The sequence below is a fragment of the Melanerpes formicivorus genome, unplaced genomic scaffold (assembly GCF_026170545.1).
Source record: "Melanerpes formicivorus ecotype bairdi unplaced genomic scaffold, bMelFor1.0.p_v2 SCAF_50, whole genome shotgun sequence".
Taxonomy (NCBI): Eukaryota; Metazoa; Chordata; class Aves; order Piciformes; family Picidae; genus Melanerpes; species Melanerpes formicivorus.
In genome coordinates this window covers 223,484-240,715 of record NW_027142402.1, presented here as the reverse complement: position 1 = coordinate 240,715, position 17,232 = coordinate 223,484, and the positions used below count along the sequence as shown (strand labels likewise).

The 17,232-nt window shown below is 40.3% G+C and overlaps 1 protein-coding gene across 2 annotated transcripts in view; it reads right to left on the bottom strand.

Annotated features, from left to right (window-relative positions):
• Nucleotides 1-17,232, bottom strand: part of FUT9 (fucosyltransferase 9) — a 37,941-nt gene that overhangs the window by 9,530 nt on the left and 11,179 nt on the right. The window lies entirely within an intron of this gene.

The window sequence follows — 17,232 nt, the reverse complement described above, 5'->3', positions numbered from 1 at the left end:
TATTTAAATATTTGGTTATGTTTCTGTGCCACAGCATATTCTGTTCTCTGCTTGAAATTCTAGTATGTTCATGGTGTTGCATTTGTGTAGGAAGTTTGGTAGGACCAACTTGCTGTTTGTGGTACTCAGAGTACAATTATCAGCATCTCACAGCACTAAACAGGGTGTTCACCTGTTCTATCCCTTCCAGATCTGCTTCCTCACATTGCCTTCCCACCCTGTGAACCTGTCTGCTCTCTCCTGATCTGGGACCATAGTTGTCAGATTTTGTCCTTCACAAAACCAGCAGCCTACAGTCAGTACAGTTTTTTTTTGTTTTCCATCTTTTGGAGTCAGAGAACCTTTCATTATACAGACTCACACATCCATTAGCTATGTAGGCATCACTGGCATGCTTCACTTTGAAGCTTACTGCTAATGAGATGGTAGAAAAGGGTTATAGAAGCAAGAGCCATTAAAACCTGGAATGAAAGGTCTTTGAGGAAGCTGAAGACCCGAGCAGACTCCTAAAAATGCCACTTACCTGTATCCCAAGGAGCTGGACAGGGTTTTGTCCTAGAATTATTTTTTTCTATCCCATTTTGTGTTAACTCCAGTAATAACTATAAAGATGTGCACAGGGAATAGCAGTAATTTTTCTGGATGAAGTGCTAACCACAGGTGCAGTAACTTCTGCGCTTCACAGACCTGACTGAGGAGCCCATGGAAGGAAACAGCAAATTCTAGCTTCACAGCTTTTGGAGCCAAGTCCTGTACAGTCAGGCAGTAGTACAGTGGGAAGCACCTTTTGACAAATACTATTTTCTTGAGCGCTAGATTGTTTGTACTGCTAGGACATATAAGTTGTGGGGGGATTTTGCCCAGTAGAATCCATGGGATTTGTTGTTGTTGTTTTGGGGTTTTTTGCACAGTATTCTGCAAAATGCAGAGAGGTTAGTTATTTCCTTCTGTTCCATGCCCAAGATAGCCATCCATCCTCTGCTGTAATCCTCACTATAAAGGTGTCACTAAGGAGGCATTTGTTAAAAGACATCCAGCCAAGTAACCTCAGCTCACCCATCCCCTTTCATGGCTTTCCTTCAACACCAGAATCACAAATTTCCTTTTTATGGATCCCCTCCCCCATCCATCTCTGGCATGCCAGACTGGAAAGAAAAACTTTGTCAAAGAAATGTTTACCAAGACTTGTGCCAACTGTGATAATTTTGTTATAAAGTGCATTTCAGAGGGTCATGGAATGGTATGGATTTTCTAGGTGCTTTTATTCCAAGTTTAGAGTATTTTGTCAGTACAAGACTCCTTTTCCCCATGCAAAGCTTATCAAGGCTCCTTTTTAAATGCAAAACTTGGCATACCATTAGCAAGCAACTCCATTTAGCAGCAACAGAAACAAGGAGATAGTAACAGGCTCGTGGCAATGTTAACCCCAAGAACACCAGGACAGGCTTACAAAAATATATCTCTTTTGTGAATCCACCAAGTTCACCCAGGAATAAATCAGAATTTTATGGAAACTGTTTTACCATGGCTTCATTACAACACTTCTCAGCCATTCCAGAGGGGTAGGCATGCTTTTTTTCCTGCTTATGCAACATTGCAAGATGCAGAAAGATGTGACCTTTTTGGTCAATGATGTCAATACCTGTTTCCCTGGTTTATTTTTGCACCAATTTCTCTGGCTATACCCCTAAGGTTTTTCCAGAGTGAGTCCAAAATTATCACAACTCCCAGTGCTAACTTTCATCACTAGCTGAGCACTGAGATTTTCCAAAGGAAAATGACAGTATTTTAAAATTAAGCTGAAGCAAAGATTTTTGTAATCATGGGCAGTGAATAATGAATAAAAACCACTTGTTACTATTCTCATCTTAGAATTCTTAAGTTCAGGGATAACTCTTCATCATTACTTGTTCTTAGGATAAGTCAAGAAGAAATATTTAACCTCAAGACTGTCTCTGAGGATCACTCCCGAGATCAGACCTGGTGTTTCTGGTGCATGGAACTTAACAAGATTGAGAAGCAGAGGACATGGAGGCAAGCAGAGCTGTGAGAACTAGGCTCAGTTAGGACAGCGAGCTAGGTAGATATTCTGGACAGGTGAACACAGTGGGAACTGATGGAAATCACATGCAAACCATCGTTACTGTTAGAAAGAAAACTGATTTGAAGTTGCTTTCTCTGTCCTCCAGCATTCCAGCAGCATCTGCTATGGGGGGCTGAGGAGTTTGTGTTGTTTATAAATTGTAAATATATATATACTGTACATATATTGTAGCTTTTGTGCATAGTTGTTGCGTTACATATTTCTAGGGTTTAGTTTGCTTGTAAATATAGCTTCATTTGCTCCCAAAACCTTCAGAGCTAGTCTGGCAATTTTATTTGGGGGGGTAATTCTCTCAGATTAGTCGGGGGGTAATTTCAACCCGCCACAAAGGAAAAAGACTGTGCTTAGAGATCAGAGGAGGAGTACTTCCAAATACTGAGTTAGATTGGATTTTTACAGCTGTCACTACACATGAAGAATACTTGTTCTGGTACTCATGAAACATTTAGAAGATTCCTTGTGGTTTAGGAAGGCTTCCTGCTTAAAGATGTTTATTTGAACGCCAGGTAAGCATTCATTCGATGTCTATGGTGCAGAAAGTAGAGAACTGCTTAACAGAACTTGTGTGCAGCTGATGCATACTGGAATATGAGTGCACTTATGTGTTATTTAAGATGATAACAAATGAAATGTGTGCATCTGGAAAAGCAGGGTTTGGATGGGTGACCTTTACTTGCTGATGAAAGTAAAATAAAATCAATTACATTTCAGCCTCTGAAACTACTGGATAATACTGAATGTAACTGTAAGTATTTCACTAGGAGACTTCTAATAGGTTCTCAAAAACCCCTCCCCCCCCTTATTTTTTTTTTAACTGAATAGAGAATAAAATGTGGTAACCTCCCCAGAGACTTCTGGAAAGATACTTCAAATTGTCATTCTGTGCAATGAAGCAAGACAGAGTTTTGCAGAGCTGATGTGTTCATAGTATGATTGCTCTAGCTAGATTTATTTTTCCATGGGGATTTTACATCTCTCTTTTATTTAACTAAACATGTAAGAGAAATGATGTGAAAGGGATAGTATGTGGGAAATGAGGCTCAGAACTTAGCTTTGGAATACCTTGATTTAAAAACTCTAAGAACAATATAAATGTTTCCATTGTGATAATTGGTAGAAATGCAGGGGAAACGGGGTTTATGTCTTTTACAAATCCCTGCAGTGCATAATCTGCTGTTCTCTGCTAGTGGAGGGCAAACTCAGGTTTACTTAACAATAACTATAAACTATGCTGAAAATCACATTCTTGTTTTCATGGGACAAGGTGAAGTAAGTGCCCTCTATTTCCTGTTCTCTCTCCAGTGACCTTGGATTCTGATGCACTGGGCACAAAACTATACTTTGAGGGACCATCCAGGGGAACCTTGAACTTGACAGGTTGCGTCACTTACATTTTTACCTTTACCTTACCAATTTGGAATCACTGTTCCTGAAGTTTCCCTAATGATTGGCCACAGTATAAATATAACCATTAAGCTTTCAAGATGTCTACGCTCCAAACTGGCCAGGCTATGATGCCATCAAAATCAGCATTATCAACAAAGCCACACAATTGTATGGTGAGCAACTAATACCAAACTCAACACAGCACACCAAAGTAATTCCTGCAGTAGCTGCCAAGGAGAAAAATCACTGAGATCAAGCAAAGAAAGGGAGGTCTGGTAACTAAATGATAGAGTGAAAGCAATTCTTAGCCCTCTGTCTTTTGACTTTAATGGATTCCAAGCAGAATCATTCCAAATGGAAGGTTGAGGAGGAGTAACAAAGACACTTTCTACTAAGAGCAAAAGGATACAGGTTCATATCTCACAAATCTGGGCTTTCGTGGTGCTCAGTCATCAGCACTTGCCTCTTGCTTGGCAACTGTGAAAGCTGCTGTTACTCTCTGTCCCACTTTCTCTGCAGTAATGGTGCAGGTGTTTGCCACCCTGCATTGTAAGTCTGAAAGTGTATTTCCACTGTAAACACAGAGTATGAAACCCAGTATTTGAATGCCATTCTCACAGCTCGACTAGCTTTGTGTCATTTTAGCACCATAGCGGATGATGGTCTCTTCTCCCAGGCACCCAGTACCAGAACAAGAGGACACAGTCTCAGGCTGCACCAGGGGAGGTTCAGGTTGGATGTTAGGAAGAAGTTCTATACAGAAAGAGTGATTGCCCATTGGAATGGGTTGCCCGGGGAGGTGGTGGAGTCACCATCATTGAAGGTGTTCAGGAGGAGACTTGATGGGGTGCTTGGTGCCATGGGTTAGCTGTTGGGGTGGATTGGATTGGTTGATGGGTTGGACACGATGATCTTGAAGGTCTCTTCCAACCTGGTTTGGTTTATTCTAATTCTAATAAAAGTTATTCTAATTGCATCAGCATTGGGCTTTGTGACTTGTACTGCAGATTTCCAATCAAAATTACTCTGATGAGGGAAGCAGCATTATGGCAATCAAGCATCAGAAAAGATTTCTAAATAATGCTAGCTTGTTCAACATCTCCACTGCACTGTACAGTGAGATCTGAACAGCTAAACATGGCAAGGAAGTACACATCATTGTGAGCTACTCTGGCTTAGACAGCAACTTAGGAGCAATTACATATGGGCTTCTGTGCACCTCACTCCTGGAACCCCAAAACATGGAAGGATGGTAAAGAAAACAACAGAACAATAGTTGGACTTTATGCTGAACACTTCACTGACAAAAACTTGGATGCAGGGGTCTCCAGATGACGAAAGCCTAAGTGACAGCTGAGACAGTACAGTGTGTCAGTTAGTTGAGCACTTGGGTAAACTGATGCTGCTGCAGCTTGCTTGTTAGAGCTGGAAGCTTCCATATGATGCAGCAGTGAGCTGCAGACATACCCTTCCTGGTGTTGGTTGGCATAGCATAGAGTCACAGATGACCAGCCTGCAGCACTGCATGTTGGATGAAGATGCAGACGTTATCTTCTGCTTTGAGCACCAGTGTCTTTGTAACCAAACTTGGGGACTGAAAGCACCACAGTATTGACTAAGCTGATGCTTCTTGCACTTACAGTGACAGAATGTGTTCTAATTAGTATTTTAGGTATTGCTTTTAGATGTATGACCACATCAGACACTACTTTCTAGAAATGAGTATCATAACATTCAAATTATTGACCACACATATGTTTAGATTGCACAACTTTGACAGTATTTCCTCTCTGCTGAGTAATCTTATCTGTGATGACATTTTCTTCCTTTTTTACACATTTATCAGGTTTCACAAGGTTCAGGTTTCTCCCTAGAGAGCAACAGCTACAAATACATACATTTTTGTCTTCTCCTCCCCTCCCCCAATCATTATGACAGATGCTAAGTAAAATCACAATTACCAACAAAACTTATGGGAGATATTGGATAATTCTTTAGATCATGCACTTGTGCTTATCCTTTTAACACAGTCCTTCAGAATTTGCACTGTATGAGTTCATAATCTGTCAGGACAAAGAAAACATTTTTATACAGCTTTTTCATGCCCCTTTTCTGTTTTGCAGGTTCTAAGACTAAATGAAGGGAGAACAATTCTGTCCAACTTTTCACAGAGCTCTATGAATTCTTTTGGTGTGGGACGAGGCAGATGAGTTCTCTCTTACTTTGTCAGTTTAAAGGCATGTCACTCTGTGTAGATAGTAACAGCACAGGTTGGTCCAATATTCCCTAATCCTTCCAAAAAGACCTGCCACCCTGTACTACAGCAAAGCATACTATTAAGAACTGTTTGATCTACACACTGCTGATACAATGCCACAGAATAAGATTGCAACATTTCCCCTGCATGTCAGTAAATAATGTCTGAACTGTCAGCTCTTTTAAGAAAATGAAGGTTCCTTGCAAGCAGCACCCAGAACTCACTCACAATTTTAAAACATGCACTGTCCCCAAACTCCCTGTAGTTTATAGCTCTGCGGAGAAAGATTGGTTTGGAGTGAATTTTTCAAATGAATTTTAACCTCTTCTCACTACACAGCCTACTGTATGTGAACTAGCTAAAGAAGACAAAATAATTCATTAGTATTCCACTGACCTTTTAGACAGACTGCATGCAAATACTGAAGGCTAATTTACAGCTAAATTAGTTGAGATAACACAAAATATACAAGGTCAGATGGTTTTCTTTCAAGAGTCTTTCATTCTGAACAACACACCAATTCTTAGTTTTATTCTTTTTCCTTTTTTTTTAAGTACTTCTCTGCATCCCAAGACACAAAAAAGATTTATGAAAGCAAAGAATAATGAATCCCAAAAGTGCTTTAATTCCAACCTCAAAACAAAATAGTGCCTGTGAGAGGCTCCAAGTTCTGTCATTCAGTCTTAAGTATTCTTTTTTCCTATTTCTGCAGACATCTTTTCCTTAAGTCATAAATAAATGCAAGGCTTTTAATGATGCATTAGCCCAAAGGTTGGAATGTCGAGGGGGTGAGTAAACCTGAGAAAGGGCATTAAGAGGAAAAGGGCCAAATCAGAAAACTGGTAAAATAGAGCAGTGACTGCAAGCTACAGGAATATATATGCCAGCACTTGTGTCTGTTTCCATGGAATGACATCTTATCTGAACCCATTCCATTTTATGCAGAAGACTGAAAGTGATAAAATACTGAATTAGAATCTAAAAGCTTGTCTGTGCTGGGTGGATATGGTCATTTTTTCCCTTGTGAGTACTGGAAGCCTCCATAGGCTGTTATTGACTGAGCAGCCCTATCAGATGTGTTAAATAAACCAAACCAAACCAGGTTGGAAGAGACCTTCAAGATCATCGTGTCCAACCCATCAACCAATCCAATCCACCCCAACAGCTAACCCATGGCACCAAGCACCCCATCAAGTCTCCTCCTGAACACCTTCAATGACGGCGACTCCACCACCTCCCCGGGCAACCCATTCCATAGCGCAATCACTCTTTCTGTATAGAACTTCTTCCTAACATCCAACCTGAACCTCCCCTGGCGCAGCCTGAGACTGTGTCCTCTTGTTCTGATACTGGGTGCCTGGGAGAAGAGACCAACATCCGCCTGTCTACAACCTCCCTTCAGGTAGTTGTAGAGAGTGATAAGGTCACCCCTGAGTCTCCTCTTCTCCAGGCTGAGCAACCCCAGCTCCCTCAGTCTCTCCTCACAGGGCTGTGTTCCAAACCCCTCACCAACTTTGTTGCTCTTCTCTGGACTCGCTCCAGCAAGTCAACCTCCTTCCTAAGCTGAAGGGCCCAGAACTGGACACAGTACTCGAGGTGTGGCCTAACCAGTGCAGTATACAGGGGCAGAATGACCTCCCTGCTCCTGCTGGCCACACTGTTCCTGATGCAGGCCAGGATGCCATTGGCCCTCTTGGCCGCCTGGGCACACTGCAGGCTCATGTTCAGCCTACCATCGACCAGTACCCCCAGGTCCCTCTCTGCCTGGCTGCTCTCCAGCCACTCTGACCCCAGCCTGTAGCACTGCATGGGGTTGTTTTGGCCAATGTGCAGAACCCGGCACTTGGATGTGTTAAATCTCATGCCGTTGGACTCTGCCCATCTGTCCAGCCTGTCGAGGTCCCTCTGCAGAGCCTCTCTACCCTCCAGCAGATCAACTCTTGCCCCCAGCTTGGTGTATGTGATGTGATGTGATGTGATGATGATGATGTGGTGCCTCCCTTCCAACCATAAGTGATCATGACTTTTTTCCATGGCTGCTGCCCTGTAAGAGTCATTGATTACTTTGTAGATTTTAAGCCCAGAAGAGAACACTACAGTCATTTTGTCTGACCTGTGATGTGACACAGGCAGTAGGGCCTCACTCAATAACATCTACAAGTAGTCCAATAATTTATGGTGGAATACAGCACATGTTTTAGAAATAAACCAATATTGATTTTAAAATGTTCTATGATGGACAGAAAATCTACTGCTTTCCTTCATAAATTGACCCGATGGTTATTTTCTCTCACTGATACAAATGTCTCCTATTTCCACTTCCAATGTGCCTGTCTGTAAACCATAGGCAGTGGTTTCTGTTGTAGTTACAAATAACTTGGCGTCCACTAGCCCTCCACTACTGCATGCTCCTATTTTATTACTGTCTTATAGGGCAATCTCTTTACATTTACCCCTTTTAGGTAGGTTGCTTCCTCTAACATTTTCTTATGAGGGAGGGTTGGAACCCCATGATTCATTCACTGGAGGAACTTAAAGGTTGGATTTTCAGCCTGCTCCTTGGAACTGTGAACCAGAGATCTTCGATGTACAGAGACAACATGAGCCTTTGAGTCTTGCTTGGTATTTAGCTGTGTGTACACAAACAACCCAGCAGTCTGTCTTAATGAATATGGCAAAACCAAAGCATATTAAAGTTATATAGTCCAAAGAGGTTTCCCTACCAGTATGAGCTATCCAACAGGCTGCAGTAAGAGAGATTCCCAGCAGAGAAAGACTAGAAAGTACCAAAATATGTCATATTTTCTGGACTGTAATACCTACTGCATTGACCCTGGCAACATCATTGTGACTCCAGCTTATCTTCATCTGCATGTATCACAGAGTCACAGACTCACCAAGGTTGGAAGAGACCTCAAATATCATCAAGTCCAACCTGTAATATTGCCAGAAATTAAAAATACAACTGTTTTATTTTGTCTACACTTTAAAATCTTGAGGTGTGGTGTGTATTATTAAGGGCTAGAAATTAGGTCTAAACTTGAAATATGCTTAGCAACTGCTCAGATAAATGCACTGGCTGACGAAATTATTGTCTGGAGTACAGATGTGAGATGATGGATGGACACAACAAGGGGAACAGAGAGTCTGAAGGGAAACCTGGTAGAAAGGGATAAATTGTACATGTTTAATTCTTACAGAATCAATGACTCATTCTGGTTAGAAAAGACCTCTAAGATCCTCAAGTCCAGCTATCTTAGAAGAGTATTTTCTTATCTCTGTTAAAATGTAGGCTAAATAGATACAAGAATGAAATTGCCTGGAAGACCTCTGTGAAGAGGCCAGCAGGAAGTGGCAGGAGCAGACATGCAGCCTGCTTGTACTTTACACTCTGAAATGAGTTAGGGAAAGCCTGGCAAGCTGGAGATATCTGTGAAAATGGCGGGGGGAGAATGGAGTTTTGTTCATAGGAATAGAAAAATAAGTTACGCGTGTCTTAAGCCTCTTATCTCCATTCTTTCCCTTCAGCAATTAGGAAATCAGTAAATTCAGTTTGTAAATAATGAGTGAACCCTTCGTTTCCATGATACTGCTATATGTGCACTAAGAAATTCACGCAACTTTGAAGAGTTCTGTCCTTTCTTGGTTTTAACCTCGCAGTCATGCCATCTGGACATGTGCAATGGCTGTTTAAGTAATTAATTTCCTTTTTAAGCTGACCTTGGGTTGACTTCTTCATATTCCACATAACTGATTACATTGAGTGGCAATTTTTTTCAGGTAGTCTAACATACTCTCAATCTCTTTTCCTGTACTTGCAAAAAAATCTAATTTTAAAATAAATTTGCACATGTAAAGTTTTGCTATTTCCTTTGCATGTATAATTATACTTGTGCCACTGTTCAGGCACCTTCAGTGCCTTCGAAAGAGGTCCTGAACGTTTCCTGAATCCTTGTCCTATGCTCAAGCAATCCCAATTCAGCAGGCCTGTTGAATTACTGAATAAAACTGAAATGGCATGCATTTTGCCTAAAAAACTTGATTTTGTGCTGTAATCTATATTCAGAAGTTATTATAAATTAATTAAAAGACCATCTGAAACCCCTCAGGTAATTTTCAAACACAAGGAGAACCTCCCTTGTAGGGATACTGCTGTCCCTGTCACTCTGTGAAGGTATTTTAATCAGACACATTTACTCCACTAAAATGAATAGGAGAAATATGAGGCTATGGTCTGTGCTTACTGTCAGTAGTGCATAAATCTGCTGGCATAAATAGGTAGATAAATGGTGGATGCTCCAAGTCTGTCATAGTTTCAGAGGCAGCTGGACAATGCCCTTAATAACATGCTTTAACTTGGTCAGCCCTGAACTGGTCAGGCAGTTGGACTAGATGGTCATGTAGGTCCTTTCTAGTTGAAACAGTCTATTCTAGCAACGTAGTGCTCATAAACTGCAGACTGCAAGTAACCAGCTATAGATAAGAACTTCCAACCAGACATGGACACTTCATCAGCAAGTATTTCCAAGAGATTTCTGCTGAGCACAGAAGTAATTTCTGGTTTCCTTCAGTTTGGCTTCCACTAGCTGCTCTCCATTCCTAGATGGATTGTTTCTATGAGCTGCAGTTGATAACTGCTTTTGCCTCAGTCCTTATAGGAATGGAAACAACTGAGATGATACTAAAAGGTTGCTAGGAAACAGCCAGATTATGAGGAGGAGGAGCACAGTATCCTGACCTCTCTTCCTCAGGATTTCTCTACTGTTTGTCAATCAGGATTGCCTTTGACAATCTGCCAGTTGCTGGTGCTGCTAAGGAAATTCTTTTTAAAAAGACCAAGAATGTTTCTCGTACCTGTGTTTAGTAAGACAAATGCAAAATTGCCTCTCTGACAAGATTTTTGAACCTGGTAGATTATTTAACGTGTTATATAGTACATGTTTTATACTTCATACATCTCTTTAGAGCACACCTGCAGTGACTATTTTGAGTGTCTTTCAGCAGTGCATTAAGCAATCTGACTAATGCTTGTTACATGTTTACTCTTTCAGCCCTCTCCTCAGGGGAAGACGTGTCTCCTGTGCAGTGTTTTGTTCTACAACAGGTATTGTTCATCTGACTGTTTGTCTAAATGTTTGTATCACAGAAGAAAAGGTTAAGAAAATCCAATTTGCACTTGGAAAAGAAGATGGTACTCATGCATGTGCTGGTCCTTGCCTCCTGGTGAAGTTGATTTCCGAGTCCCAGGCTGACTCCATAAATAGCAGAATTTTCTCATAAAATTCTTACTTCATCTGTTATGGTATTTTAATACTTTAGTTATGTTACTGCTGCCTAATCTGTATTTCAGACAACAGAGGGCTTCTCAGAGCAATGGCAGTGGCTTTCCCAATAGCAAGAAAGGCCCCCAAAGGCACAGTACACCTGCCTGAGATCTGCTTTGCAGCAGTCGAGACCATGTGCCCATCCCAGAACATCTGGAAAGGCCACAAGGCTCAGGATTTGAATATTGGTGAAACTGAAAAGAAGGGGGTTGAGCAGATGTTAGACAGTTCAGAAAGAAGGGCTGCCCCTTGCAGCAATGAGTGGAACAGTATTTCTTTGTTAATACAAGTCAGACTTATTTGTCTTCCTTTTCATATGGCAAACAGCTTCTCATGGCTTTTTTTTCTTTGCAACTTACAATCATCTTTAAAATGCAAAAGAAAGGAATGGATCAAACGTAGTTTTACAAGCACTGTCCAGAGGAAAAATGTCATGACTCCTCCAGGAGTCTTTTCTCCCTTTATCTTTTAATAGAGATTAATTGTAGTTTGTCAAAACTACATTTGAAATCCCTACTCTTCTGAAAGAACATAAAAATTACCCTTTTACCTACCACACAGTACTAGAGAAAAACACCTGTTCTCTTTTTCTGTCCTGTGCTTTAAAATGTTAACATCAGGGGGATGTGAACTGGCAGATTGTTTCATTTTGCATCCTCCCATACCATGAAATAAAATTTGACATTAGTAAATGTATCTCTCTAAGACTGCAGTTTCTGTGATCTCACCAGTTAGTTATAAGTAAATCCAAGATAAGCAAGAAATCTGGCCCTGGTACCACCGGTGACAGTGAGGCACCTATCGTTTACCACAGTGGAAGAGATGGGTCCCATGGCTTAATTAGAGTGTGCTGCTGTGGGCCACAGGACTGAACAGAATTGCTGAAAAGAGTTTACTGCCATTTCAGTGGTACAGAATTTGCTGCCAAAAAGCAAAATGTAAAAATGTGTATTTGGGAAAAAAATCTATGAGGAAAAGTCAAAACTGCAGTGTACTCTACCTTCAAAAAAGCTAGCTACTGGAAACCTACTGCCGTTCTTGTCCTTACCTGACTATCCTCTTGTCTGGTATTCCTTCATACTTTGCTGCATTCTTAGCTGGATGAGTGAAAAGTTTGTTTCAGTTTTCTCCTGTTTCTTAGCCGATTCATATCAGTTGTAGCAGCATCAGTCCCAGAAAAAAAAGAAGTCTATCTGTACTGGACTTGTTTCATAATATGTACCTTCAAAAGCAGCTTTTGTAACTTTGTATAACATCTGACACCGCTTCATTTTCCATTTCTAGATACTTGAAAAACTGGAACTGATGACCATCTAAACCTTTTCTGTTAAAAATGTTCATAATTTGGGGGTTGGATCCTTTCCAGGGAGAAACTTGCCATTATATTTTCCCCAGTTTAAAAGCCAATTAATGATTTCCCCCCTGTTCATATCAGGCATTGTTTCTATTTCAGAATTCTCCCCTGTAAAGTTACACACCCTCACTTTTTAATATCTGGTTGAAATTTCAGTTCCTCCTATTTAGGTAAAATGTGTTTGGTCAGGATATGGATGTGAAAAGCCTTACTGTGATCATCTGAAGGGAACTCTAGGAAAAGTTAAGAAGCATAATGAGGCTGAGAGCAAGAGGGCTTGTGGTAACTTTTTATAAACCTATCAGAGATAATTACTTAATTCCTCTACGTATTTACCATATCCTTGCTTCAAGCAGGGAAACTACTTTTCTTTTAACTGAGGTTCCACGTTTCTGCTCAGTTCAGCTGGGAAGTGGGCTATCCCTATGGACTCGACTCATGACCTCTTGCTGCCAAAAAGGTCAAACACTACCAATTATATCATATTTTCTGGTTTATTTTGTTAATACGTTTATGAGTAAAGAGTTGCAGTATCATCCCTGAACATACCTCTTACTCCTTTCTCCCCCACATTTCTCAACACTGAAATGAGATTCTTGCTCAGAGAGGCTGTGGCTACATTATTGACTCTGAAAATTAAAATGTGTGCCACAATAAAGTACCAGGAAGGTATTTTTTTAATTCAGTACAGCAAGGTATGGCCATGATATGCTACAAACTGCAGACTCCTGAGAATCCTTGCAGAGTGCAAACTCCTGAAGTGATGGTAGCTGAGACAAACAGTAAAATACAACAACAGGCATTCTGTGACTTTCCTAGGTTATCCAAATTTCACACATTTTAATGGCACTGCAACTATTTGTGCATATGACTATATTCATAATTACATGTGGTGACAATGGATATAATCGAGATTCAGTGGAACATTTACTCATCAATGAATGTCTCAGTTTAAAACTTGTGTACAAATTAAATGGGGTAATTACTGACAAGAGTTATTAAAATGGAGACTAAATCTGTAACTGCTGCTACCTATTAAAAATAAATCAATAAAAAGCAGAGATTTGCTCTGCAGATCTCATGGGGTATGTTTGTGCTGCAGTTTCAGTAAGAAGGGGTGGACATTTTTTGATTGCTGGCTGACAGCCTGCCAATTCTTTTTTGGGTTCAGCTTCAGGAAAGCATTGCTGTTCCTTGCACGTGCTTCAAAGTGGGAAGTGATTTACCTCTACAGCCCAGAAAGAGTCAGACCTGCAGTCACAGCCTCAGACATCATGTTACCATCATTACGACTTCTGAGGATGTGACAAGTCCTTGGTGGATTAGGACTCACTATCATTTCTATTTGGGGTTTTAACAGAATTGGATGGATAAACTGGAAACAGTAATAACAGAAGTAGGAGGTCAGTATGATCAGTCTGAGGGGTGAGAAGAAAATATGAAAGAGCATGGAAGCTACTTGATGTGAGGCAGAGTGGAAAAACTGACAGGTACGGACAGAGTATAATGAATGAGCTAATTAATTAAATGGAAAACTGGGATGGAAGGAGAAGAATTCCAGAAAGTTATAACTAAGTAAAGTTAACATAAGAATAAAAATGAGCTGTAGTTGGGAGAGGTCTTTGATGAATTCAGCAGGGACTGATTAAATATATAGATCTGATGGAATGACAATCTGTAAAAAGCTTAGAATCAGAGTATATGAACTATTTAAGCTTGCTTTGTATTGAGAGTGAAGGACTATTATGAGAGAAAGTGACCTTGAACTTGAATTTTGAAGGAAAAAAGTGATCTGTTCGGAGTGGCCAACTGAAATCTATCTTCAAATCCATTTGATGCAGAAGACAGCCTAGACAAAGCTCAATGTGTGGAGCTCAAGCCTAAATTTGGTACAGTATGTCAGAAAAGTGTGAATCATTGTTCCATACTGTCCTGCTCTTTGATTGTTTGTGTAAAAAGGCAGATGGATGAAATAATATGTTTTGCTTTGATTGTAGAGCCTTATAAAAGCTATGTAAAGAGAAATGCATCCAAGGATCACCATGTAAAGCCTGGAAAGTTGGGAGTAAGCATCAAGCCTCTAAACATCATCATGAAGCAGGAAATACATATGCAGCCAGATTACCTAAATTTATGTACCAATTACAAGTAGTGTTTGCATGCTTAGCTGATTTTCCTCAAAAGCTTAATCACCTCTTTTTATGCTCCCAATTACACAGAAAATTGCTATTATTAGGCAAGCAGTACAGACATACCTGTCAGAAAAAATATCTCACAAAATTTAGGAGAAAAATGTTGTTGGGAAGTGGTAGGTGTTTGACATTCAAGCTCAGACACCAGGTTCTGCAGGTTTTGAAGGATGGATATCCTCTCCAGACATGGGCTTTGGGTTCTTCTAAAAATTAGATTTTACTCCACTGATATGCATGGGAGCTACACCACTTGCTCCCTGTCTCTCTGGAAGCAAATTCCCATTTTGGTGCTGACCACCTCTTTGAATGTGTTTTGACCTTGTCCTTCTCAAGTTTTCAGTATTTGGGAACACACAGCTATGGCAGGCTTACTTATGTAAGGGTAAAATCATGTCTTAGAATGAGATAAATATTGCCAGTCACTTGATAGCCACTTTACTTATCCTAACTAGAGACCTCCACTCCCAGGAGCCAGGATTGACATGAATCACCCCACACTACACAGCCATTGGTTATAAAACGATGGAAGTGGTGACCTTTGCCAGGTTGTTATTGACAGCTTCCACTGTGCCTCAGTGATGAATAGCTCTTAGTTTTTGCCTCCCACGCCTTTTTTCAGGCACACAAAACAATACTTAACCTTCCAGGTATGTCACAGATTCAGCTATTCTTTGTTAATTAGGCACTGTTAGCATTTACAGGCATACCCCTTTTATTGGGTTTGAATATCTTTGCTTAAGCAGCAAATTCGAGTTCTCTGCAAACTAGCCATAACTCAGTTTCTCTCCTTTCTGTGCTTACACAGAATACTATTAGTGGTGTTATGTAAACAGAAAAATGTGTAAAATGTACCATTAACTGGGATATAAAAATACTGAAATGCTTCTGTAGAGTAACTAGCTTTGATTAGGCCTGCTTTTACCACACAATTTTCAACCTATGTTCTCATAGGCACAAGGGATTCTGCACTATAATAGCTGTTTTCCTGTACTCAAGAGGAAATACAACTGATAACACCCTTTTCTGTTAAGCAAGCAGCAGAGCCAGTGCTGAGATGTTGATTTGTACAAGTTTTCTCATTTCCTTTTTCTAATGATTCTTCATTGCAGATAATTGGCCTTGTGTGCAGCGGTTCATAGTTTTAAACCAAGACAGCAATTGTGTAATTGCTTGTTTCCCCAATTAAAAATACTTGTACATTCATCCATTAATACTTCAAATGTTTATTGATATATTTTTCACAGGGCATTATTATACACTTAGGCTTCATTAATTTAAAAAGGTTAGGCTATGTTAATTCTTCCAAGTGATGCCGAATCACTCCATTATGTCCTTAAACGTAGCTTTTTCATGTTTTGGAACAAAGCCAGTCTCCCTCACTGTCCCTTTCCACTACTTCCTGTTGTCATGAAGAGTTTTTCTTTCGTGACTGCTTCAAGTCTTGTTTTAAAAGTCAAGTATTTCCTACTAAAAATTAAACTGACATTTTTGTTATATTGCTGATTCTGCTGAGTGAGAAGACCTCAGACAAAGAAAGCTTGTATGAGGGAACTATTCACAGGAGGCACTTAGTTTCTTGGGAATGGGAAAAGCTTTGCACAGTGACAGCTAAGGGCAGTAAAACAGAACAGAACTGAATGCAGTAACACAGCTTCAAATTTCCCAAGCTGAAAGCAAGACTGATCAGTTACAGGCTTGAGTGCTGACCCTTTAAAGGTAGGAAATAATGAAGCTGACTATTGAACAATACAAGCAGGTGGTTCAGGCCAGATATATCCTAATGCTATGATCATTTTAAAAGGTACAGAAAAAGGAAGACTGAAAATGTCATAACTGCAGAAGAAACGTTAAACAGATTGCTCCCCTGCTGGTACGAATGTCAAGAAGACTCAAACTGGAGTGAAAAATGTATGTGTCTTTGCTAGTAAGTCAAGACTTACAAATTACTGTTTTGCCTAATTTGATATCCAAACACAGCCCTTGCCTTGAGCTACTTTGGCTGCTCATTTTGGATTAAAAACAATTCTCCTCCTGCTACATTCGGCTATAAATAGAACTAGTGGATTTTTTTTCCATTATTCATTAATTTGGCCAGCTTTATGATAAAATCTCATGGGGTCAAACATGATACCTTCCTTGGGAGATTTCTCTCCCACACCCCCTTTTTTCAGCCATTCTAACTTTCCTGCTCACAAGCAGGACACAAGAATTAAAACTCTCAGTATCAGCTACCTGCTGTCTCCTATAGAGCCTCTATCCTATACAGAGGGAGGCACTAAGAGAAAGATTCAGAAAGTACAATGAATTGCCCACTGGAGATGTCTCTCACCTAACTACAGAGGAAGCCTTGAAGGTTAGCTTCAGTTTTGGTGGCAAAAGGAACGTTAGGTTGTCTTTTATATTAGTTAAATACATCACAATCAGAGGCACATCTCTGTCTTCACTCACTGCCTTTACTATCTTTGGGATTTCAAAATACAAATATTTACAGTTGGCTTTCCCAGACCTTTTAACACACAACTGATCAGCAGCTGAGGATGTGACTCTAGCAGGAAACAATGATCATCCTGGTCTATCACAAACACCTTACCTGAGAACATGCTTGCTGGGACAGC